The sequence below is a fragment of the Paroedura picta genome, chromosome 1, assembly GCF_049243985.1.
Source record: "Paroedura picta isolate Pp20150507F chromosome 1, Ppicta_v3.0, whole genome shotgun sequence".
Taxonomy (NCBI): Eukaryota; Metazoa; Chordata; class Lepidosauria; order Squamata; family Gekkonidae; genus Paroedura; species Paroedura picta.
This window is the reverse complement of record NC_135369.1, coordinates 57,053,593-57,078,185: the sequence shown is the minus strand read 5'-3', so window position 1 is coordinate 57,078,185 and position 24,593 is coordinate 57,053,593. Positions and strand designations below refer to the sequence as shown.

The following is a 24,593-nucleotide window of genomic DNA, read 5'->3' as shown; positions in this document are numbered from 1 at the left end:
TTTTCGCTGCCATGCTGGGAAGTCTGTGCGGAAATTGTGGGCTCCCATCTTAACTGCTTTCTGAGTTAACAGACAAGATAGTTTGCAGAATTGTCAGTTTGTCCCCTTTCAGGGAGATTAAATTCTGGAGAAGAAGGATGAAATACCTGTTCATGTTTTAGAGAAATGAAAGGCTACATTTGTACGTTTCACTCAGTTTGGATTTGTGTTGGCATTGCTGTATCCTAAAATAGCTAGCATTTTAGGCAGCTATTAGCCACGGGAACTGCTGCATCTTAATGTCTTCAGGCAACGCAATCATTTTTCGTGATCACATGACAAATACAATCTGTAGTCGGGACCTGAAACTAAAGATTTGACTTTTCCCAATCAATACGTGATGTTCAGCCCTTTCTGTCCCTGTCGCCCTCAGCTCTTTTGTTCCCTACTCAATAACTAAGTGCTTGGTTGCACTGCCTGCTGAAGTGCCAATGGATTCCCAGCAAATTTGGGGAGGACACAATGGATTATGAGTTAAACATATCCTTGGTGTGCAAGAAAAAGCATATATCTGCCTGATGCCTTGTTGAAACTTTGTTGTTGGACACATAATGTCTGAAAGCAAATGTATTACATATAAGAAAAACCCCATAAAGACATATCCATATTTGCTTATATACACTCTTAATGAACAGCAGACACAAGAAGATGTTTTAATGTTTGACAATAAATTGGTAGATTTTAGCCCAGCAGTCAATATGTGATCAGCATATGTTGCATAAATGAATCTACATGTATAATATAAATGTTTTGGTGTGTAGCTTTGTTTCTCAGACTGTACTGTTTGTTTTTATAAGGTTCCCCTCAGTGCTAGCCTAACACTCTAGCGCTGTCTCTTTCAGTGAATTTGAACAATATAAAACATAATTCTGACTGATTCTAATTACTTCCCAAGACCAAATAATACACAACAATCAATACGGATCTAAATCATAATTTGCTTAGAAAGGAGGACAGTTAAAACACATTCTGAACTGTTCCATATTTCCTGCACAGAATTTAGTTGTTCAGAGTTTGCCTCACAAATGGCTTATAAACGAGCTTTTGAATCATGAGCAATGTTTTTCTGGTACAGTTAACTTATTTCTGTCTCCTTAAACTAGTTTGTCTTTATGCTTTGAATGCTACAGTAATTTCTTTAATCAAATTGATGGAAGTTCTTTTCCCAGCCCACACTGAAACCAATTTATTGGTCATGATACGCCAGCTATGTTACTAACAGTCGTAACGAACTGTCAGGCAATATCGCAGTGAAGCTAATTTGAAGTCATTAGGTGTGCAGCGTTCAGGCAACAATTTGTTACAGTGGTTAGGAACACAGCTGACATTTCTGAATGGCTTTGTTCAGAGCAGGTCTAGATGAGCCCAAGCAAATTGTAAACTAATTTAAACATCACTCTGTATTATACTAGCTACTTTGTCTTACACCGGTTGCTAATAAAGCACCCCAGATTAAGTCAAAGCTAGTTAAATAAGTGAGTTTGAGTTTCATCTCTGGACAATGCCTATATCAGTCTTACCAGGCTGGGGGCACTCGCCCTAGAAGTCGGTCAATAATGCATCATGGTGATTGCCAAAGATCTTTTATCAGTTTGATTTGTGTTGTGAGTACCTGGTGCAAGCTAGGTTGTGGAGGAAACAGGGGAGTTGAGAGAAAGAGAGAGAATAAAACAATGGTTCATTGCCTGCATTTGGCAGAGGAAGCTGAATTATAGACCTGAAATCAGAAACAAGAGTGAAGATATTGGGGAAAACTTCAGAGGCAAATTCAAAGCCTAGTTTCTTATTCTATATTGAGGTCTATTAGTTAATAAGCCAATTTGTCAGGAGGGATCAGAAGTCTGAACTGGGCCTCAAAGCTAACTAACTCCTCTAAGTAAACCTTTTTAAATAAAAACCTGATTGGATAACCATTTCACTTACAGTTTGGTACTGCCTTACCGATAATACCAAAATTGGAATGGTTAAACGCAAATAGAGATGAGCTTTTTCTTAAAAGGCATGTGTTTTTTTTAGATTGATTTGGGGTGATGGAGCAACCAACATGATTGCCAAATCAAAGCTGATGACTGGCATTAACATAAATCCATTGCAGTAGAGCTGTTCTGCTTTCCAGAGAGATCTGAATTATGCCAAGTGTTTATATTTCAAAGTAAATGAATCATTTTTGTTCTCGGTAGCCATTGGTGCAACTTGAAATCTGTTTTGCACAGAGCATCGTCTCATCGAATTACATCTGCAACATCTCCTGCACTGCACTGTTAAGATCTCTGCGGGCTGCAGAGATCTGGGGTTTTTCCATCATGTCCTGAAGAACCTTTTTCCCCCTCCCTCTCTTTCCCAACCCCTTCATACTTTGAACTAAACAGTTGGCCTATAAAGAGTTTGGGAAAACTAGAATAACCATACACTGCTTCATCATACCTGTGTTTGTATTAACCAGATGTACCGCACTGCTCACATTTGTGGCTCCTTTTTCTAATGGACTTACACAGTTATCTGCAATCTTGCAGTTCTGCAGTTCTTGTTGTTCTCAATAAACAGCTGTTATAACAGAGGGAAAAATAGAGGGGTTAGAGATGTATACATTTTGGCAAAATCTGTTCTTAGTTGTTTAAATGTGAGTTGATCAGTCCAGGTATTCTATTTAGTTGATGCTCTTCATTTGTATGAACTCCAGCAAAATGGATTTTTTAAAAATGTTTCTCTATTGGTTTTAAAATCTATTCTAACTAACTAAATCTGTGGTTGAGTCCAGAAGAAACATGTAAAGTCACTGGCCTCTTTGTCCAGCCCTACCAGCAGTTTTCCAAATTATTCCCCCGCTCATGCCTGTCAGAGAAAGCACCATGAGCAATATTGATATTTAAAATTTATTATAATACAGTAACTTTGATATTTAATTTGTACATTTTAAGTTTAAAGTTTAGTTAATTTAGTTGTTAATTCTAAGTTTATTATTTATGGACATTTTGTATATATTTCACAATTTTATAATCTGCACTTTGTTTTCAAAGACAGGGTGGAATATAAATTGCAAAACGAATTTAAAAATAGAATAAAACTAGCACCGGACTTCCTTTACAGCAGGCTTTCTTGATAGGGTTTTTTAATGTCCCTGGAACGGTTTCCTGAATGTGTGGGGGTTAATTAATTTTTAATATATTTAAAAAATTTGTTAAACGTTTATCGGGTGATACAATCATATATGTTCATGTTGACCCAACTCGCCTCCAAATTGGCCAGTGGTGAGCCTTGAGGTGGTGGGGAGGGCCCCTGGGTGGCCATGTAGACAGTTATGCTTCCCAACCATATTCTGGACAATTACACCATTTCTGGGGTTTTTCAAAGTCTGAAGAATGTTTCAGGGGCTTCTCAATGGTAAAAAAGTTGGGAAAGGCTACTATACAGATAGCATGTGATGTAGACATTGTGTCCAAAAAATTCAGGCGTAATTTCTCTGAAACTTCTCTTTTTTTAAGTGGAATCTCTCTTTTATTAGTGGAATGATTAATGTTCTTATACTGTATTAGTTTATAACTAATAACATTCCAAACCTTTAATTATGTATGACTTTTATTTAAAACTGATATTTTTGTCTAGTAAACTGATATTTTTACAACTAAATAAAGGGAAACTGTGAATTAGAAATCAATTTGGGGGGGGGGAAACATTGGGGGGAAACTCTCAAACTATTTCCTCTTATCACAACATTGGAATCACTCTTTAAGATTTTGAGTTATCTTGGAGAGTTTATTTGATTTTATATAATTCTGGTGCTCCCATAGATCCTCAATTTTACAATAAGCATTTAGTGAACAAAAAGGTATAGAAGTCGACAGAAAAAGTGTTGAAAAACGTATATATAACAGGGAAGGACTTTATCAGTAAATAGAATTAGCCTAGTTGCATTAATAAATCAAACAAATGAAAAGTAGTGTTGTGAAACATGACCGCATCTTATCTGCAGAAGAAAATGATCACAATGGCATTAGGGAATTCTTGACTTTAGTTACAGGAGCGTAAAGGCACAAGAACAGATGATGGTGCCCTAATAGCCCTTTTTAAGAATGACAGGGCCCCACCATTAGCATCCTTTTATATCCTTGGAAATTGCTCATGCCTCGCTTTTCTGGTTCCTATCTGCCTGACTCTTTTTTATTTCTCTTTCAATTTCATCCGCGCTCGGATAAGCGCATGCTAACACAATATGATTGAGCTGTAAAATGGAACGCTGTCGCCTCTAATCTCTTTTATGTAGATATGGAGGTACTTCCACAGTCCACTTCATTCTCTTTCCATTGTTGGCCTTTATAGAAAGGGTTGCTGAGTAATGGAAGCTCACACTGCCGAATATTAGAGCTAGGTTTCACAGGGTGTGATAAGAAGATTATCGGCCCAGCAGTCAGATCTATTGTTGTTCTTTCTGTCAGATTAAAATATTCCTATGGTCGCTAACTTCACTGGTTAAAATACTGCAGGTATTTAGGAAGGTCCTAAGTCTGCTTTATTGCCAGTGAGACAATGCCTTCATTAGCTGACCTAGATAAAGCCACGAGTTTCACATGCAGAGCCCAACTTCAATTTTGAAAGTATTTGGTGCTCTTTCTTTGCATTTTGGAGAGTGTCGGTTCTGCTTTTGGATATCTTAAAAGAATAAAGCCCACTTTTCCATGACAAGAGAATCTACTGATGTCTGACCACATTTTCAAAGTCACTTAGGTATTGTTTCTGTAATGCAACTGTCTCATTGGCATTCTGCAAAAATGCTCAGCGCGCTCCTTTTACTAAATGGAAGCAGGAAACATTAAGCTCTTTAAATGGCATAACAGGAAGCTTAAGAGACAAAATGTTCTGTGTCATTTTGCAGATGCAAAACTCATAGACTAGACCAAAGACCCCTGCAACTTTTTACACTGATTTCTTCTTGCATGAAAACATCAAATCAAAAGTATCATTCAAAAACATTGACTAAGCATATGCTGTTAAATCATTTTGCCCTCACACATATACTTGAAGACTTTATGCTTTAAAAAAAAAATCTTGCTTCCTTGTCGCTACACTGTCGGTAGGTTTATTTTAAGCTTCAGTTCCAAACTGTTGGGCAGAGAAAGGCTTACAATCAGTTGAAAACTGCAACAGTTACTGAGACACAAAGCATAATATTAGCATAAGGCATATTGAAATCTCAAATAGCTGCACACAAATAGAAGCTTGCTATAATTATCAGATGTCTAAAGAGGCAGAATATTTGAAACCCCATAAATATGACAGAACCAAGGAGATTCTGGAAAGTATATAGACAGCTGAATTGTAGTTGTGCCTTTGTCTATTACATTTCTATTTGATAAAGTAAATTCATCATGAAACTATATTACTGGGTCAACTTATGTTGAAATAGCTTCAAAGCCTGTTCCTAAGAATGGGCCCTGAAAGGGTCCCCTCCCCTGGCCCCTGCCCAGGCAGCTTAAGGTGGCTTTGGGCTGCAGCTCGCAGCCAAATCAAGTGGGGTGGGCAGGGGCTGGCCAGCTCATTAGCAGGGCTGAGACAGAGCTCCTTAGCAGGCAGACAGCAGGCTGGGAGGCCCTCGTGAGCAGGCCCAGCCTAGCAGGCCAGGAGGCCCTCATTAGCAAGCCCTCCACCATGACTCTTTGTCCAGGGCCCTCTCCCCTTACCTGCTGCTGCTGGCTCCAGGCACTGAGATGTCTGAGAGCAAAGAGGCTAGAGTCCAGGGCTGGAGGGCAGGAGGCACAGGGGCAGGGCCAATCAGGGCAGAGCTGGCTGCACCCTGATTGGCCCTATTCCAACTGGGACAGCCGGACACGTCCCACCTCCTAGGTTGTTTCAGAAATATATAGAGGAACAACAATGGATAAGGATCTGCAGTGTCCAGAATTGAACATAATATACAGGGTGCCCTGCAAGGGGCATCAGAGAAGATATATATTTAGCATAGATTCAAATGAGTAGCCATGTTGGTCTGAAGTAGCACAATAAAATCAGAGTCCAATGGCACCTTTAAGACCAACAAAGATTTATTCAAGGTGTGAGCTTTCGAGTGCAAGCACTCTTCGTCCCCCTTGACGAAGGGCTCACGCCTTGAATAAATCTTTGTTGGTCTTAAAGGTGCTACTGGACTCTGATTTTATTGTGATATATTTAGCATAGACTGGGACTTCCTCATGATTTTCAAATTATCTCCTGTTTGGCTCAACAGGAGACTTTCTGCTTATATGAGCACCCTACCAACTTGCCTTCAGGACAGTTGTTGAACAACAGAATGACTGCAGACAACAGCTAGCTAGACATTTAGGTCTCTTTTCTCCTCTTTGTATACATAGTTCTTTCTCTTCAGAATTAAAATTCTTTTATTCTTTTAGCAGCCTGGTTTTCTAACTCTCTCTGCATATTCAAACTCTGCTAGCAAGTTAGAGATTTGGGGTATATGTGTGTATGGAAGGGGATTAATACACATCCACCACCACACTACAGATGACACAAGTGATAAGGGGATTGGCAGATACAAATTTGACTGGTACTGGTGATCCTTCTATTAAAGAAGTGGTAGAAGTAGAAGGATCATGGGTACCACAAGATAACAGGATCTCCTATACAGCTGCTAAAATCATGGGAATACGGCAAGTCACATGTGCAGAATAATATAGGAGGCTGTATTATGTGTTCCACCAAGTCAGACTCTAGATGGGCAGTCAGGTCTCAGGCAGAGAGCTTATAGGTTCTAGCCTTCTAGAATCTTCTAATGCACAGCATGTACTCTGTCACTGAACTATGGACCTTCCGTATCTATTTTTAGGCACACAGATGAGCTCATGAGCAATAGCATTTGCATAGCACACTCATTTTCAAGTAAGAATCCCAATTCTTACCGTACACAGAATTTCTAAACTTGTCCGTAGCCTACAATACTAAAACAAATAATTGTATGGGGTTTTGTTTTCTTGTTTGTGCTATGTTGTATTTTATTAATTTTGAATTGTTAGCAGCTTTTTATTTGACCAGGTAACACCATATAGCAGACCTTGGTTGGGAAATATTCTTTGGTTAAACAACCTACTAGAATGTCAGGAAAAGCTATAAGTGACACAAACACCCCCAGCAATGAACCATGCTTTGACCACATAGAGATCCCACATAATAATCCCTCTGACAGCCCCCAGTCATGAAGTGTCTGCTGTTAACACCCCTGGATGTGAGATATGTAGACAAAGCTGACTACCAGTGCAGCCCCTAATTCATCATGCAGTTTCCATTTGCCTGCAGAGCATCAGTATGCAGGGGCAGAAGAGTGTCCAGACCCTGTACTCCCAAGGAGGCTCATGGTGCAGGCAGACACAGAGAAAATCTGGTCAATCCAAAGCCAGCAGTCTTGCATACCAGTTGCTCACTCAGTTCCAGCAACCATGATGATAAGACTCCTCCTATCAAGGAATCAGGGAGGACACGGGAGCACTGAACTTTTACCACAGAAAGTGAAAGCAGACACTTTGGTTGCAGTACAGAAATGCACCTGCACCCTCACCAGAGGTGATCCTGTCATACACACTCCTGCACTTTACTGGGGAAAGGTGCCTGTGGCAAATGGCAGGCATTGGTTCTGTTTCCAGTAGAGAAAATGCTGACCAAAAGGCAAAGCTCTGTCAAGCAACAGATGGCACAGCAGTAAATCTGGAAGCAGAGGCCAAAATCAAATCCATGCCTCCTGTACTTGGGACCAGTTTTCTAAGCGCTGCTGAGGAACAAGACAGCACAGGCCATTAGGCATGCCCCAGTAGTTCTGCCACCTGCATCAGCCATATGGAATAGGTCAGGGAAGAGTGCAGAGAGAGGCATGGGGCAATTGGAAGGTGCCCATATAGCACACCAAAAGTCTTTGTTTTAGTTCTAGGGTTGCCACCTCCGGGTTGGGAAATACCTGGAGACTTTGGGGTTGGAGCCAGAGGAAGATGGAGTTTGAGGAAGAGGAGAGACTTTAGAGGGATATAAAGCTTTAGAACCCACCTTCTGAAGCTGCCATTTACTCCAGGTAAACTGATCTCTGTCACCTGGAGATGAATTGTAATCCCAGAGAATCTCCAGTCTGGATCTTCAGTTTCCACATGGGCAGAACCTTGAACCGGTTTCATTGGACTCCTGATTTTGGCCCCATTGAAAACCATTGTGGAAGAACTGCAGCTCATGATCTTTTCTGGGAGCTCATTCTACCAAGTGGGGACCAAGATTGAAAAAGCCCTGGCTCTGGTCAAGGCCAGACAAGCCTCTCTGGGGTCAGGGCTCACCAGCTTGTTGGTGTTTGTAGAGCGCAGGCAGCACTCTTTGTAGGGGGGGGGGCTGTAGTTAGAGAGGCGGGCCTTCAAGTACTCGGGGCCCAGACGACGTATGGCTTTGAAGGTGATTACCAGAACCTTAAGCTTGATCTGGTAGTCAACTGGTAGCCAGTGCCGCTGTTGGAGCATGAGCCAGATGTGGGCCCTCCAGGATGTTTCTCTAAGAACCATGGCTGGTGCATTCTGTACCTTGTAACTTCCAGATCAGGGATAAGGGCAGGCCCACGAAGAGTGAGTTGGAGAAATCCAACCTAGAGGTGACTGTGTGAGCTAAAGAAACAAGGATAAAACAAAGAAGGGCATGGTTGGGAGTTGATGAGTTTTTATCACTGCCCATTCATGAACATGGCCAGCCACGGCTAACTAATTGTACAGTATTTCTCAGTATTTTACTTATTTTCAGGAGAGGCAATTGGAAACCTAAAATACATAGTATTAGAACTGAGGCAAACTTTCCTGATGCTGGGCTCTGACTTTCAAGAAGAGAGCAGGGATTTGTAACAAAGCTTCCAAAGGATGCTTCTGTTTTGGTGACTGTCCAAAAGGAGCAAGTTGTATGCCTGTGGTGCAGCTTCTGAAAGTTCAGTATATCACAAATGGTGTACAGATTTGCTGGAGAATGGTACCTTTAGTGGATTGAACAAATCCATGATGAGATACTGTCAAAATTAGTTATTAAAAATACTTTCTCCTTTTGCCGAAGATAAAATGTTCCACAGCAAACACTATACTGTTTTCCTTTAACTGGAACAACAAGCATGTTTGTTTGTTTTTTTAAGCAGTCTTAAATCTACCATCTTTGAATATTCAGAAAATCCATATAGGTTGGTCCTTCTGTTTTCACGGTCTTCACCTTAGATTGTTTCAGATGTTTACTTACTTTGCCACAGAGGCAAGGGCCCGTATTCAATAAGATGCTTAAAGGTAAAGCCATGGGCTGTTTTACTTTTAAGAATGTTCTCTTTAATCATGTTACTGTAATTGGATCATATGGACAGATGTGTATGTATGAAATAGAGCACTGTATGTGTACCAAAATTAGAATGGAGAAAAACAGCACAATGAACGAGAAGCCCTTTGATATGTCTCTCTCTCTCTCTCTCTCTCTCTCTCTCTCTCTCTCTCTCTCTCTCTCTCTCTCTCTCTCTCTCTCTCTCTCTCTCTCTCTCTCTCTCTGTGTATATATATATATTTATATATATAACCTGTTTATAGAAAAGAGTATTATTGAATTGTTATTACATATATATAGTTTAAAATATTAAAGATGATATAAAAATCCTCCCACAATTTTAAGTCATAAGTACAAGTGTAGAATGTTTTGAAAGTAGCCCTTCATTTTGTTTTTACAGTGTTTCTCTCTTTTTCTGTTTTGCTTGTTTTCAGGCAAACTCTCTTTCTCCCTTAAACATACATGCTTGCGCGCACATACACAGTGCATTGGTGATTGCACTTTTTCCCCCTATGTCCCCCTTTATCTGCCTCAACCAATCTCCAAATGAATGCATGCCTATCATGGCCTTAGCTTTGACACTCTGGATATATTGATTAATAGTTGCCCTAAGCTCCTTTTAGCAAATCAAATTTTCACTTTTAGCAAGGATTTCGCCTCTGATTTATTCAGCAAAGTGAAATGCACTAAATTGACTTTGACATTCAGGGAAAATGGCTGAAAAACAAAGAGGAGAGGAAAGAGATATAAATTGCATGGCAGCTGGAGACCTGAAGAGACTGTTGTATTTTGTTTTTGTTTTTAAATGGAATATCATTGGCTAAGTTGAAAATGTGTACATTTAACGGAGGAACGAAGAACAGCTTATTGGAACTAGATGCGTTACAGAAGAGGATTCAAAGTTGGCATATTTTACATGGCTAGACAAAGCATGTCTACTCTTAAGTAAGTCCAATTTTATTCAATGGGCCTTACTCCCAGGGAAGTGTTTTCAGGTTTGCAATCTAAAATAGAAGTCTGATGGCCTTTAAAAGACTGACAATGCTTATTTCAATATGAGCAGCCAATTGGTGTATAGACAGCATAATACAACTGATCCTTTTGATGAAAGTTCAGAGGATGAAGCAGGTTCAATTCTTACTTTTTTATTTCCTATTTTCCAAATTCTGTCAGATTATTCATATTATGGCCCTTGTTTTGAGTTACAACATTCTTTTCCAGATTCCACTAGTAGTGTTCAATTACATAACATTGAATTTCCTAAAGCAGTGGTCCCCAACCCCCGGTTTGGAGACCAGAACCGGTCCATGGAACATTTGGGAGCGGGCCATGGCTATTCCTCGTCATCCTCCCTGGCTGCTGCCTCCCTGACTGCCCTGCCACTCTGCCCCCTTTGGTGCTCTCTGGTGGCCACCATGGCTGGGGCTAATCCTCGGCGTGGCACTGTGCAGCTGTTGCTGGCAGTGCCCCCCCCAGCGGGCAACAGGAAAGCAAGCGGAACAGGGGCTCAGACAGCAGTGGTGACATCCCTCAGCAAGAGACTACCCCCCCCCCCGGATCTCAGTAAAATTGTGATAAAAAGGTTGGGGACCACTGTCCTAAAGCAGGGGTATTCAACCTGTGGTCCTCCAGATGTTCATGGACTACAATTCCCATGATCCCTTGCCAGCAAATGCTGGCAGGGGCTCATGGGAATTGTAGTCCATGAACATCTGGAGGACCACAGGTTGACTACCCCTGTCCTAAAGGATTTAAAACCGCCTACTAACAGAACCTCAAATATTTCTTAATAGTGCTGCAAGCCCTCCGAGTTTTTTAAAAATAGAGTACAGATCTTGAATGTAAGATTTAGACTATATTAGACAATATCTTTTGTTTGAGAGAGCCAGAGTGGTATAGTCATTAGATTAAAGCTATGTAGATCTGGGGTCAAATCCTTGCTCAGCCATGAAATTCATTGGGGAACACTGGATCAGCCCCTATTTCAGCCTAACCTGCCTCACAGTGTAGTTGTAAGAATAAAATGACTCTTCCATCCTCCATATATGCCAACCCGAGCTGTTCCACACACACGCACACATATTATCACCCAGGGTTGCCAGATTGCAGCTGTTAACTCCTGGGAGAAACTGTAGGCAGGTCCTGTTAGAGCCTGGAAGTGATGTCATTAGACACCCTAGAATTTACCACAGTTTTTTTGCTAGAGCATCCCCATGCCACTTTTGCTGGACCATCCCCATGTCACTTCAGTTTTTTTAGCCTGAAGTGAGGTAAGCATGCCAGTGCGACTGCAGCATGTGCTCCTCCCCTCATATTCTCCCGCATGCCTAAGGCACCAGCAGCAACAAGACTGGATGCTGGGAGCCCCCCTAAACAGCAGGCTTGGTATCCCTCCAGCCACCCTATGCAGAGAAAATCAAAAGTCTTGCTACTTTGTATCTCAGAACAACTCTAAAACCAGCACAGCTGTCTTTGTATGTCCTATAGAACTTTTCAAACTCTCTCACACAAGCTTTGTTCTCCTTGCAAGAGTTAGGCCTCATGTTGATTGCTCTACTAGCAGAACCAAAGTTACCAAAATGGTGGCCAAACTCTGGCAAAAGGAAGGAATCTCACAAGGGTTCAAGAATCCCTGTAGAGCAAGGGTCCCCAACTTGGTGCCTATGACCACATGGGCACCTGCCATTACGTTTCCTCACTTCCACCAAGTATCTTTAGAAAATGGGTGGGTCAGGTGGAGCTTTTGATGGGCTGTTGGAGATTTGATTGGCTGTGCAGATTTTTTTTAAGATTGTTTTTAGGCTCTTCACTGTGCAACTTGAAGGTAAGCTGCAGCATGTTACGGCTTTGCCAATTACACTATGTCAAATTTCCAATATTGCCTAAAGGCTCAAAAAACGGTTGGGGACCCCTCCTATACAGCATGAATGGGAGGTAGCACAAGTTTTATAAAAGCTTGGGGAAGAGATGACGGATAGCCTTAGCTTCTGTGGCCTATAAGTAGAGATGGAAGTGGCTACACTATAGAGGCAAGAGGGAGGTTATGAGGTTTTGGCCCATAAAATCAACCACCTGCATTTTGCCTCCAGAGGCCACATACAGGTTTTCACCAAAGTCAGTACACTGACCATTTTAAATTGTCATTTTTTAAAATGTTTGTGTTTATGCATGTGCTCTGATAATGTGTTGGGTTTTTTTTGCATATGATAATGCATTTTCAAGACTTACGACGACAGATCATTAAGTGTGGGGGGGCGCTTCCTCCATTGTGCTAGATGCTGATTGACAGGCCATGGTCAGCTGCAGTGTCTCCAACCACCACTCTGGCACATGCTGCTGGCAGGACCTCATGGGAATTGTAGTTCATGGAGAGGGAGACCTCAACAAGAAATTTCTGAGGGGTACACAGCCTTTTGAAAACACTACAACCTTTCCCCCTCAGAGGTATGCTGTTCCTCATGCAGAGTGGATTGAAACGCCTCTAAGGGAAAGCTGGTGTAATGTTCTCATAGCAGAGGTGGGAGGGTCTGTGCCAAACAAGGGGCACTTCAAGCTCCCATTGGTGGACAAGAACTTCACCCATTGGTGTCCAGTGGTACAGGGAAGACCAAAAACACGCTAATGTTTATTCATGTGAAAACAGGCATCTTGGTTCCATTGTAAAAGAAAAATCATTGTAAAGCTAGTTTTAAATACTGCATGGTAAAGACGCAGTCATGGCTATGAGGAGGAGTGCCATCCAGAATCAAAAATACTATGATGGGTCTTCCACAGCGAAAATGGTGCCACGTGCAGAAATAAAAAAAGACATCTTTTTTGGGCAGACTTTCTGCAAGGTTTCCTGCGGTGTATAATGCTCCCTAGATGACCTGGCCCTGATTCTGCCACAGAATAAGGCTCTAAGTGTCTCCTAAATTGAATGGTGTAAGCACTTTACCCGGCTAACCTGAGAGTTTTCCTCACCTTTCCAGGTATGCTCAGAATCTGAAAAGGGGAAAACAAAAACAAAAACAGTCTCCAGACCCTTTAAATGCTAACAGATATTGTGGCATCATCCTTCATTAATCACTGTATCACGTTCAGTGAATAGGTAAGCAGATGAAAAAAGGTTTTAATGTATGTGTGTAGGAGGCAGTTTGCAAAAGCCAAGCCATGACAGAGAGAGCCTCAGGTTTGTCATATTCCTGTTCAGAGCATAGATGAATTCATAATCCAGTCAAGTCTTTAAAGAACCTGTCTTAAAGGTGCAGTCTGTAAGACATAGACATCCTAAATGAATACAAAGTCATCCTAAATGAATTTACTTACAATTAGTTCCATTGATTGTTCATTGATTTATTTCTAAATACACACGTTTAAATTAGGATTGGGCTGTAAGCAAGGGGACTAGGGTACTTACGTGTCTGCTTATTATACCACTTTAGGTGACTGCACATTGAGCTAACTTCTCACATTTTCATTATTAACCCATACAGAAGTAACCTTATTAGCAAAGGAAAGAGAATCTAAATTGCATCCAATTTCCTTATTTTCATGTGACTCCTCTCTCTATTTCTTCTTCTTCTTCATTTGTGAGAAATCTAATAGGGCAGCTGTAGCCGTGAATGACCTCCAAGTTGACCTTAGATGCAAGTAGTGACGGAATTTTGCAAATGGGAGAGCATCTGGAGTGCCTCACAAGATATACCAGGGCATCTCGGGCATTTGCAGACATATTATTTCTTTAAAATCATGCTGTTTCCCACATAATTTAGTGCAATTTTCAGCCATCTTAAATGACTTCTAATTAGGAGAGTGCTATAAAATACCAATTTAAATTGCCGAAACAGTCTTTCAGAGGGGCTTCATTTCCCAAACAACTTACACTGTACACTAAATAGATCAAAGAGGGTCAAGGCTGTATAAGTGAAAGAAGCTCAAGGAGGGTGAAGTATGCTCAGTTCTGGTGCTATGAATTCAGCTCAAGGATCTACTGAAGACTTTTTGAGTATTTGATCCAAAGATCAGTTTTAGCAAAAGGTGTAAGAACTTCCCAGAGCTGTTTCAATGTCTGTTGTATTGTATCAGGGCTGCAAGTCAACTGAGGACAACACATTGGCATATCGGTACAATATTCTACAGAGAGCATCACTAGAAGAATAACATAATTAGACAGAGGCAGGGCTCTGATGCCTAAATGGCACTGCCCTGAAGGTACTTTGGCCACCACTGAGCCAGCTAGATCAATACAAACTTCGTGTACATTAATACACATTTTAAATGGTGTTGAAGTTATTTATTTCTTCTTATTAATAGACTCGGCATGAACAATATGCTCTGTGACTTGCAAATGCTACAAAGTGCAATTCTAATGCCATATATATTAGTAAAGTAGGAGACCTGTATATGGATATACTATGTACCAAAGTGGATCCTTGAGAATATGATCCTTGAGATATGCAGGATCTTTTTTAAAGGTCTGTATCTCTCCAAAATTTGGCTGGGAACAAGGGTTGTCACATGCAAGCACAGATTTGCCCTCCCAACTTCCTGGGCTTGAAGTTAGGCAGAATAGAATCAAGCATCACTTGGTTTCTTCTCTTTGACCTGGGACCTGAGTAGGGGAGGGTTCCATTTGGAACCCCAGTTCTCTCTCCTAAGAGATTGTTCCCTTTCAAGGCTATGAGGATAAGAGGGAGAATGGGTATATTCTGGGGTGAAGGATAGCTCCTCTGCTCCAGTAAAGGACAGCTCCTCTTCTTAACTAGAGCAGATGGGTGCAGCAGGTATTGCAAGAGCTGCAACTATGGTAGTAGATGCTCAGTCCAGCTCAATGAAATTAGTACACTGAAGAAGCCCTCCCCTCACACAATACTTGCTGGATCTAGAGCAGCATAAATGTGATGTTTCCTATCCATTGCTTTTGGTAGAATGTCCATCTGGGTATGTACACATGTACCCAACATGTGTAAACAAAACCCAATTCCTTATAGAGAGCAAGCATCCACACTTGGATGTACATTTTACATGCATCTTTTACAGTTATGGTTTCTGTTCAACACTTGTTATACTCTGTGGATCTCCATAGATGGACTGAATTAAAAATGTCAGTAGAGAACTAAATGAAAAAATGTTCTGTTCTCACTGTAAGCTGGGAAATTTCACGTTAGCTATGAATTCATAAAATGACCTTGAATGACACCCACTTTTCACAATAAGCTGCTCCCCACCACAGATAATAATTTTTATTATTATAAGCATAGTAATACAGCTCTGCCTTTCAGGGCTGTTGTGAGGGTGGCTGAGATAACATATGACCACTTATAGCAGTTTAGGGAAATAGATTCCAAGCATAACATAGGAAAGAAGCAGTCCCAATCACTAAAACAAATCCAACATCCTCTTTTCCTAAGGATAATCTTGGTTCTGTCTAGGTAACCGTAAAACAAACCAGGCCACAGCTAATCATGTAGCTCTCTGCCTTTCAGAATAAGGGGGAGTGAATAGGCAGTTATTAATGCATGCCTTGTGTTGCTGAATCACAAATAGTTGGGCTGGGAAAAGAAAAGAAAACATTTGCTTCAACTGGATTTAAAGCTGACAGGTCAGCATAATGGACCAGTCTAGTTTCTTGATGTGCTTTAAAGAGCTTCAACTTTCTCTCTGAATACTGCAGACAGTCCACCTGCTTAACCTAGATTGGAATAGGATTAATTACCTTATCTGCAAGGCCCACGAGCCATCAGCATGTTTTTGGTAAGACACATGCCCTGGCCTGGCTGTCTTTATGGCAAAGGCCAGTATAATAGTGCCACAACATGATTCAGTCTGATCAAAGTGAGTGAGTGGTGTTTTTAAAACTTTCTTTCGATATCAGTTGGCCTCAATGAGAGCAGTTTGGATCCTGTATCTCATGTCAATAACAAGCTTCTTTTTGACTTTGAGTTCAGGGGTGTTTTCTTATCCAGAGAGCATTATTAAGCAGGTCAGCTCAGAAGAAAGTTCAGTAGAACCTACTCTCCAGAAGAAGAAGAGTTGGCTTTTAGACCTGAAGGAGTACTACCTGAAGAAATCTCAAAGCAGCTTACAATCACCTTCCCTTCCTCTCCCCACAACAGACACCCTGTGAAGTATGTGAGGCTGAGAGACCTCAGAGAGTAACTACTCTGTGAGAACAACCCTAACAGGACTTTGACTAGCCCAAGGTCACTCAGCTGGCTTCATGTGGAGGAGTGGAGAATTAAACCTGGTTCTCCAGATTAGAAGATGCTGCTGTCAACCACTACACCAAGCTGGAAATTTTCCTTTTAATAATTTCAGGTGGATAGCAGTGTGAGTCTGCAGTTATTGGAGAGAGTTATTTTACCCAATGCCCTCTCCTTGCTACATGATTCCAAGTTGTGTGTCCATATGGTTCCTATAACTCCTGGGAATCACTTATTTTTTCTTTTCAGTTTTGTCCATTTGATGTAGGTTACAGGTCCTTTATGTAGTTCTTTATGTAGTAAAAGTGACATGTCTGTGATTTGGACAGTATTTACTTAGTAAACTGTTGGACCTAAAAAAATGTTAAGTACCACTGCTGTGAATTTATTACTACAATGTGCTGTTTTCATAAGGTAAGGGGACACTTTCATATGAATTGTTTTATATGGGAGGTAATGATGTGTCCACCGTGAGGTAAATACATACCAAAGGACAGCCATTTATGTGTGTACTTAGAAAATTTATAGCTCGCTTTTCAGTACAAGGATTCTCGGAGCAAGGAACATTTAAAAACAAAACACAATATAAAATCAATAAAACCAGTCAACATAAACAAGAAGAGAAGAATCACAATTATACTGCAACCAAAAATAACTAAAATCAGAACATGTTAGCCACAAAAAGCTTTTATACATAATTTTTAAAAGCCTTTTGAATAAGATCAAGATCTTGATGCCTTCTATCCGGTAGCTAGTTCCTTAATACGAGAAGACCATTCAGCAGTATTGTACTGCTGCTCCTAGTGGACAGATTCATTTTGCAAGCTTTTTCAGAAGACCCCCTCATGACTGACCATTGAGTAACCATTAGCTTCTAGGAGGATAATAATAATTGAATGAATATATAGAATGACAGTATTCTTCAAAGTTGCACTTTTTATGTACAAATATGTGGACATTACTTTTCCCTTCAATTAGGTATCTTAGAGGCATGATACACATTCCACATTCACATGTGGATTCACATATGGATTTTGTCAGTCCCAGATGATTTCTGAGATGGTTAGAACACAGAAATAAGTTGTCAGAAAGCTAAATGGGAAATTGTCACAATTCAGCTATGTATGTCTGAAAAGTGGTAACATACATTTACAACATAGTTCTGTGACTTGTCAGCATTCACATTTCATGTTGACAGTAACCAAATTGTAGAGATTTCACTGCAATCTATTTGCCTAAGATTTGAGAGGTCATGAGAATACCATATCCTCTTGATTTATGAATGTTATTCCAGTGGCTACCATCGTCCCTAGCCATTGATGCTTGTTTCTTGTGATTTCATCCACATCGTTGGGTCCCCTCCCCCCATGGCAAAGGATATCCCCTGGGATTTCTCTGAATTAGAATTGCAATTTCCTTCACTTATTATTGTTTAAGTTTGGAGGGGGAGTTAAAAAAGAGAGATTGGGGATTTGCAATCATTCCCATGGTGTTCCAAATGCTAGCTTTTAAACGTACCAGCAGTGTTCTGTAGTGTCTGCTCCCTTGTACATCCGTATTTTGCTTGTTATCCTCTTATCAGGCTCTTTGCCTCCCTTTGTTTATTTGAGGAGACAGGAAGACGGTGTGAAGGCTGCTTAGTCAGGGATATCAGCGTTGTTGGCAGGGGAGTGATTGCCAGTTGAAAAACAAGGCATTATTGCTCATTTTTTCCCTCTTATTAGTTTGATTACATTTGCAAATCAAATCAATCCATCAGACATGATCAGGCCTCGTCCGCATTTTAAGGAATAGTAATCTCTGTCTAATAAGATGCAAATGTGTCACATCGGTAAGTAACCAATAAATCATCGTCTTGTCTTTGGCAATCATTAAATATCAGAACCAACAGTCAATTTTTAGTATTTTCAATTTGCGATATGCCGCTGGAATATAAAGATAGATGGACGTAATTACACAAACCAAACACTATTTCAGTTCATTCCAGACAGCAAATTTAGTGGAAGGTATAACTGGCTTGTCATCACACTACATTATTTCTGGCGGTTCATGCAAAGTTCACAGACAAGCTTCAAATGGACACTGCTTTTTTTTTTTAATGTCCCCTTGGACAAACTTCATAAAGTACCTATCATGTCCAGTGGTGCACAAAAAGGCAAGGAAACAGAAAAGACTTTTTTTTTTTTTGGTCTTCAAATGACACTACATTCTGCTGTAGTAAAACAGTATCCTTCAAAGTTCATCGTATTTGCCTTATGCAGGCACTTTCCCAACTCTTGGACTTCTCTATCTGTGGCTTATTGGACCCATTTTAAAAAATCACTTTCCTGTTTTGAAGAAAATATTACAATGTCAGATTCTGGACCATCAAACACACTTGGCGAGAAAAAAACATTCCTGAAACAAACTTCCTTATGAAGAGAAGCCTAGTTATTCAGACTTCTCTTATCTAGAACCTTTTGTTGGGCTCTGCAAGCCTCAATGCAACATGGCCACTCATATTGTTTTAATGTGCCAAGGTATCCAGATAATTAAGGAATGTAACTCCATATATTTTCTGTACCTCTTTTTCTCATGAGTTATTTAGTAGCTGGCTATTTATAATGAAGACAGGATAAAACTGCAGAGGATTTAGCAGTAATTGAGTAACCCATTTTTTCATTGTAAAGAAACAGAAATTCAAATTGTTTCCCTTTTCTAATTGATTAGGGATTTGAGAGAATTGATTGCCTCATGTGCATCCTAAGGATTAATTAATAGCTCTTTTGTCTTACTTCGAGTGTGTTGCTTTCCATTATTGGGTCTATTTGTACCTAAGGTTTACATGTATTTTAAAGGTTGAGAAGCAATTTTTTGTCTACGTATTTTATTGGCACCAATTAAGGAACATAGACATCTGTTTCCAAATACTATATAACAAAAATGGAATAATCAGTATCACATGTAATTTTGTTGATCTAAGTATTTAACTTAAGGATCCTGGGGCAGGAGCAGAGGCAGGAGGTCGCAAGGGGGGGATAATACCAACACCAAGTTGGAATAAACTACAGCTATATAGTTATCTATTGATCAGTGAGGCACAGGGGACAAATCCATACATCAGGTGACCTGCCTGTCATTCAGTGGCAACACTTCCCAGCTTACCTGCTAGGTAACTCAGCATGAGATGGCAGATCTTTGGATCTCAACTAGGTGTTTCCAACACTGTGTTTCCCCTGCTACCTCAGACTGAAGCTGAACAACAGCACTTTACCCCCTTAATGCTGAACATGTTCCCCCCCCCCTCCCCGGGTAATTCTGGGAGCCTTGCTTCTCTTATCGGTTACATGATTTGGTCCTGCTTTTTTCCCCTGTAACAGTCGTCATGGTTCTCTCACTTGCCATTGTGATCTCATAGAATCATAGAGTTGGAAGGGGCCATACAGGCCATCTAGTCCAACCCCCTGCTCTACGCAGGATCAGCCCTAAGCATCCTAAATCTCACAACAACTCTGTGAAGCAGACTAGGCTAAGAGAAAGTGACCAAAAGTCATTTACTCAGTAAATGCATAGCTGGTTGAGGATTTAACTCTTGGACACACTAGTCCTAGTAAGGCATGCAAACTGCTACATTGTACTAGCTTTACAGGTAATTTAAGGTCAACATTACTGGGGGAATCTCAGATTCCTTGTGCTTGGAAGTAATCAAGAAAGATGAATGTTTAAATAGAGTATTATTGGATAACTTTAAAAAATATATTGCTTATATAATCCAAAAGCTGATTTTTTTCAAAAATTGCTACCATCAACAGCTTGGTTAGAGAGTACCAACACTCATGCCTGAAGAGGAAAGCTTAGAAAGTGGACTTCACATACACACACACACACACACACATACACACACACAAACCCCCCACACACAAAGGCTTTGGGACTCTCTCCACAATTTCTCTTCCATATATTTCACAATAGTTCACCTGAAACTCCAGATTTCTGATTAGAACACTTTCCATATTGTGAACATATGGAGCTGTCTAATATTGAGTCAAGACTGTTGGTCATCTAAACAGTACTGTTTATTCTAATTGGCATCAGCTCTTGAGACTCTCAAATGTAAGTCTTCATTAGACCTGTTTGTAGACATCCTTTCAACGGGACTTGTTAGGGATTGAGTGGGAGACTTTTTCCATACAAAGTGTGTATTCTGACACTGAATTCTGACCTCTCCTTTTAGTTTTTTCTTTTAAACTTGTGTTTTGATATGACCAGAAAGTCTTCTCTAAATTGAAATCCCTTCTTTTACTGCCTGATTAGCATGGAAAGCTTAGAAACCTTAAACCAGCAACCCTTAAATACTGTCTCTGTCTAAATGTTGTATTTGAATGGTAGCCCCATTATAAGTCACCCAAATAAAATTACAGCAAAAACCCAGGTACTTGAGAACACCTTCTATGGGTTGTTGTTCATTTCATTTTAGTTAACACTGTTTGAAGCAAGCTTTAAAATGCCAGAATGTCTCAAATAGTATTTCCTGCCTCGCATCTCAATTGCTCATCTATCCCTAAAAATAAGCCAGAAGGTTTGTAAAGGCACAGGAATGCTCAAGCAGTGACCTGTAGTATAAAGGTATGTACACTGATATGAGCAAGCCTATTGAAAGCATTTCTCGATGTTCCTACCATCTTACTTGGCATAGAGTGGTTGTACAGAAACCATAAAAGGTATTCTTAACATTTTAATTTTGTTCCCAGAGAGTTTCTGATAATCTTATTCAATTCCACAAAATCATATTGTGTTAGACACTTCATCTTAGCCAAAGGGCAGAGAAACAATCTTGTTAAAATCAAGATCCATTAAGTACTGAATGAGTTATTCCATTGTGTTTAAATGCTACAACACCCATGATGCAGCACAATGGAGAGTATGAACACAGGCACAATTATTCACAGACCTTGAATGAGCATGAAAAATCAAGAACACAGGTTAAACTAGAAGCCTATATAGAAAAACGGGAATTTCAGTTTTTAGGAATACTGTTGTGTTATTATGAATATTAGATTCTTCTGTTGGTTAAGTGTATGCAGGTACCCAAGGCCATGTATTGACAAGTAGTGCTTTAAGAATTTTACCATAATTTTACCATTTATATATAAACTTTACCATTTATATAGATAAATCAAAGTTGGAACCTTCCATTCTTGAGCTTATTGCATTTGTATCATTCTCATACCCCATCTCCATACAGTGAAAAATGTTCTAATACTCCAGGTAGGTGGGAAGCATGTTGAAAACATACTCAAAGTTACCCCAGCAGCAGCCACAGTAAGTGTAATTTTTATCACAGCAGACTTTTGATTTGATTTTGCAAATAAATTAAGTGTAAATTAGGTATGAGATTTATGTAATGGAACTCTCCATGTGTTTAGGAAGCCAAATCCCATAGAAGTCCTTTGCTAGCACGGCTGGTGGGGAGGTAGAGTGCAAATTTTTCAAACATGAAAATGTAAACTGGTGAGTGATCACTGCACGTAATTCCTTCTTGGCACAAAGAACTCTAGCCCGCTTTTCTGGCAAAAGAAATTTCTAAATGAAATAAATTATGGAATATTATGATTATGAAGAATTGCCAGCTTCATTCTACATGCCAAACATACAGACTGCTTAAAACACATTCACTTATGTTTCTCCCTGACCCCTACATTGTAAGAAAGGTTTGAACAAAAGAGCTACTTCAATGGTTTCTCGCACTACTATGATGTGGATCTGTTCCCACATATTTCTACCGCTGAATTGTCAAAGGCTTTCATGGTTCTTGTGTGTTTCCCAGACTTTGTGGCTGGCATCTTCAGAAGTAGAACACAACAAGATGGGGATCCCTCCATGCCAGAGATTTTCAAAGCCCTGTATTGTTCAGTATCCTGCTTTACATGCTTGGGAATCACAGCTATTAAAATCCTCCTGAATTTGCAGTTGCCTGTGCTTTTGCCAGAGTTCTTTGCAATGTACAGTTGTTAAAATCGTGTACAAAAACCATGTGGCTAGGACCCCAGTAACAGAACCTTATGCACTTTCTCTAACCAATTTACATACCACAGTGCTATGTTTAATTTGTTTTTTCATCAAATCAATAATGAACCTAATTGAAAAAATTGGCAGAACTACATACATTTGAGGACGAATCTCAGTGTTTCCAGGAAATCAGAAATATGGTGTCTCCATTATGCAGGAGACACCTGTGCTGGTGGTTCTCTTCTATACCCATAACGTACAAAACCAAACATTGTGTTGGGTACAGCAGCTGTAGCACATTGATCACTGTGCTGCAAGAATTAATCACTTGGTCCTCAGAATAAAGAACCAGATTTATATTCCAATCAATGGTGTATCTAATAGCCCACATTTGCACTGGTAAATACAGTAAAGGGCATTCTCAGATTTTAATATTTTCATGTGAAATCATAGATGTAGTTTACTTTCTCAATAATCCACCTTCATAGGAACAAATATAGGTATACTCATATTTCTTATCACCTAAACCATACATCAAACCATTATTCTACATCCTTTTTTGTTTGTTGGATTTTCTTTCTGTTAGCTTATGTAACGGAAAAATTTTCAGCCTTGCAGACTTTCCAATTGTGGTTCCCCTCCACACACACAAACATTTATTTAGGACCTCTCACGGGCCCTCAGGTACTTGGGAGGAAGGTGGATACATAGATATTATAAAATACATTATTTGTTTATATATTTGTCTAGAAATACATGTATTTGTCTCAGCCAGATACTGCTGAGGTGATGGACCACATTATATCACATCCCCCTAAAAGAGGGTTTCTACTATTAACACACCTAACAATAAAAAATACACCTAAAACCCCAGTTGAGAAGGGAAGAAAAGGAGGGAACCAGGCCATCCATCATCTAATGAATTTGGTGACATATTTTTAAGCCGTCATGATTCAAAAGTTTTTTGTAAAAAACTACCCTGTCATGGCCACAAGCTAGGTATTGTCAGATTGTTTATAAAAGGACAGATTCACACAATTATAGTATAAATTCTAATGTTTGGTTTTTCAGAAATACCAAGTGAAGTTTTTTTTTAATCTTTATGGTTGGACCTTATGCACAAACTACATTCTTGAAGAGGTCAGACTGGAAAACCACTCAACCATTGCAAACTCTGATCTTTTAAAAAAATGGAAAAAAGTAATAAGTAATGGCTCATCAATATGCAAACATTTCAGATACTTTAAAACCAAAATTAAAACAATAGGTTGAAAATTACCTTTTGAGGCACAACAAGCTAATGGTTTCTTTCTTGCTTTCTTTCTTTGAAAAGTGCTTTATAAGGGTTTTATTGCGTGGGTAATTACATATTTAAATGTAATGGCACCAACAGAGCCATTACAGTCCATTGAGTAAATAATACGCATTTTAGAAACCATTTATAAATATGTATTTATTTGACAGACCAGAACGGCTTTTCTGAAGACATTCTCATTCACTGAGTAAATAATATATGGATTGCTTTTAAAAATAAATATGTATTTCTTCAGAAGATATTCCAAGCAATTTAGTAAACAATATGCGTCTTTCTAATATATAAAAATACATGGGGTATAAAAAAAGAATCTGCCCCAAATATGTGTCTTTTGGAGAAATCAGAATAGCTCCAAAGATGTCAAGCTGCCCTTTCAAATGTCCATATTGCTTTGCTGTAGCCTGTTTTGTTGCAGACTTGCTTTGAAATGAATGTGGTTTTTATATCTTCTCAGGTGTCTTTTGTTACAAGAGTGAAATAGGCACTCTTTTTTTACAAAATTAACTTTTATAGCATGTGCTTTATAATCACAATGGCAAGCCCTTAAACCCACTTATTTAGAAACTAGGGGCCAAGCCCGTTGCATTCAGGAATACAACGGATGCTAGATTAGGGGGTTAGGGTGGAAGAACTCTGCAGACGGCCTCTCCCTCCCCCCAGGACCTGGGAAGCCTGCAGGCAGCTGCCAGGGAACTCACCGGCAGGGGCAGCTCTCACACGGCATGGTTCTACAGCCTCTGGGCCTCAGAGGGAAGTAGGAGGAGAAGGGG

The 24,593-nt window shown here is 39.9% G+C and overlaps 2 protein-coding genes across 36 annotated transcripts in view; one reads left to right on the top strand and one right to left on the bottom strand.

The window, feature by feature from the left end:
• The window catches only part of LOC143838304 (uncharacterized), a 65,493-nt gene extending 45,628 nt beyond the window's left edge, over window positions 1–19,865 (bottom strand). For 22 of the 25 annotated variants that reach the window (XR_013231354.1, XR_013231333.1, XR_013231352.1 and 19 more), the window contains exons 1-2: window positions 19,665–19,865; window positions 2,464–2,583 (exon numbers count right to left, since the gene is read on the bottom strand). The gene's annotated coding sequence lies outside the window, so the exon portion shown is untranslated. Of the gene's footprint in view, window positions 1–1,559; window positions 1,662–2,463; window positions 2,584–19,664 lie in introns of all 25 variants that reach the window. The other 3 variants (XR_013231334.1, XR_013231348.1, XR_013231346.1) reach the window with 1 other exon arrangement.
• Window positions 1–24,593, top strand: part of ESRRG (estrogen related receptor gamma) — a 619,420-nt gene that overhangs the window by 556,247 nt on the left and 38,580 nt on the right. The gene's annotated exons all lie outside the window — the stretch shown is intronic.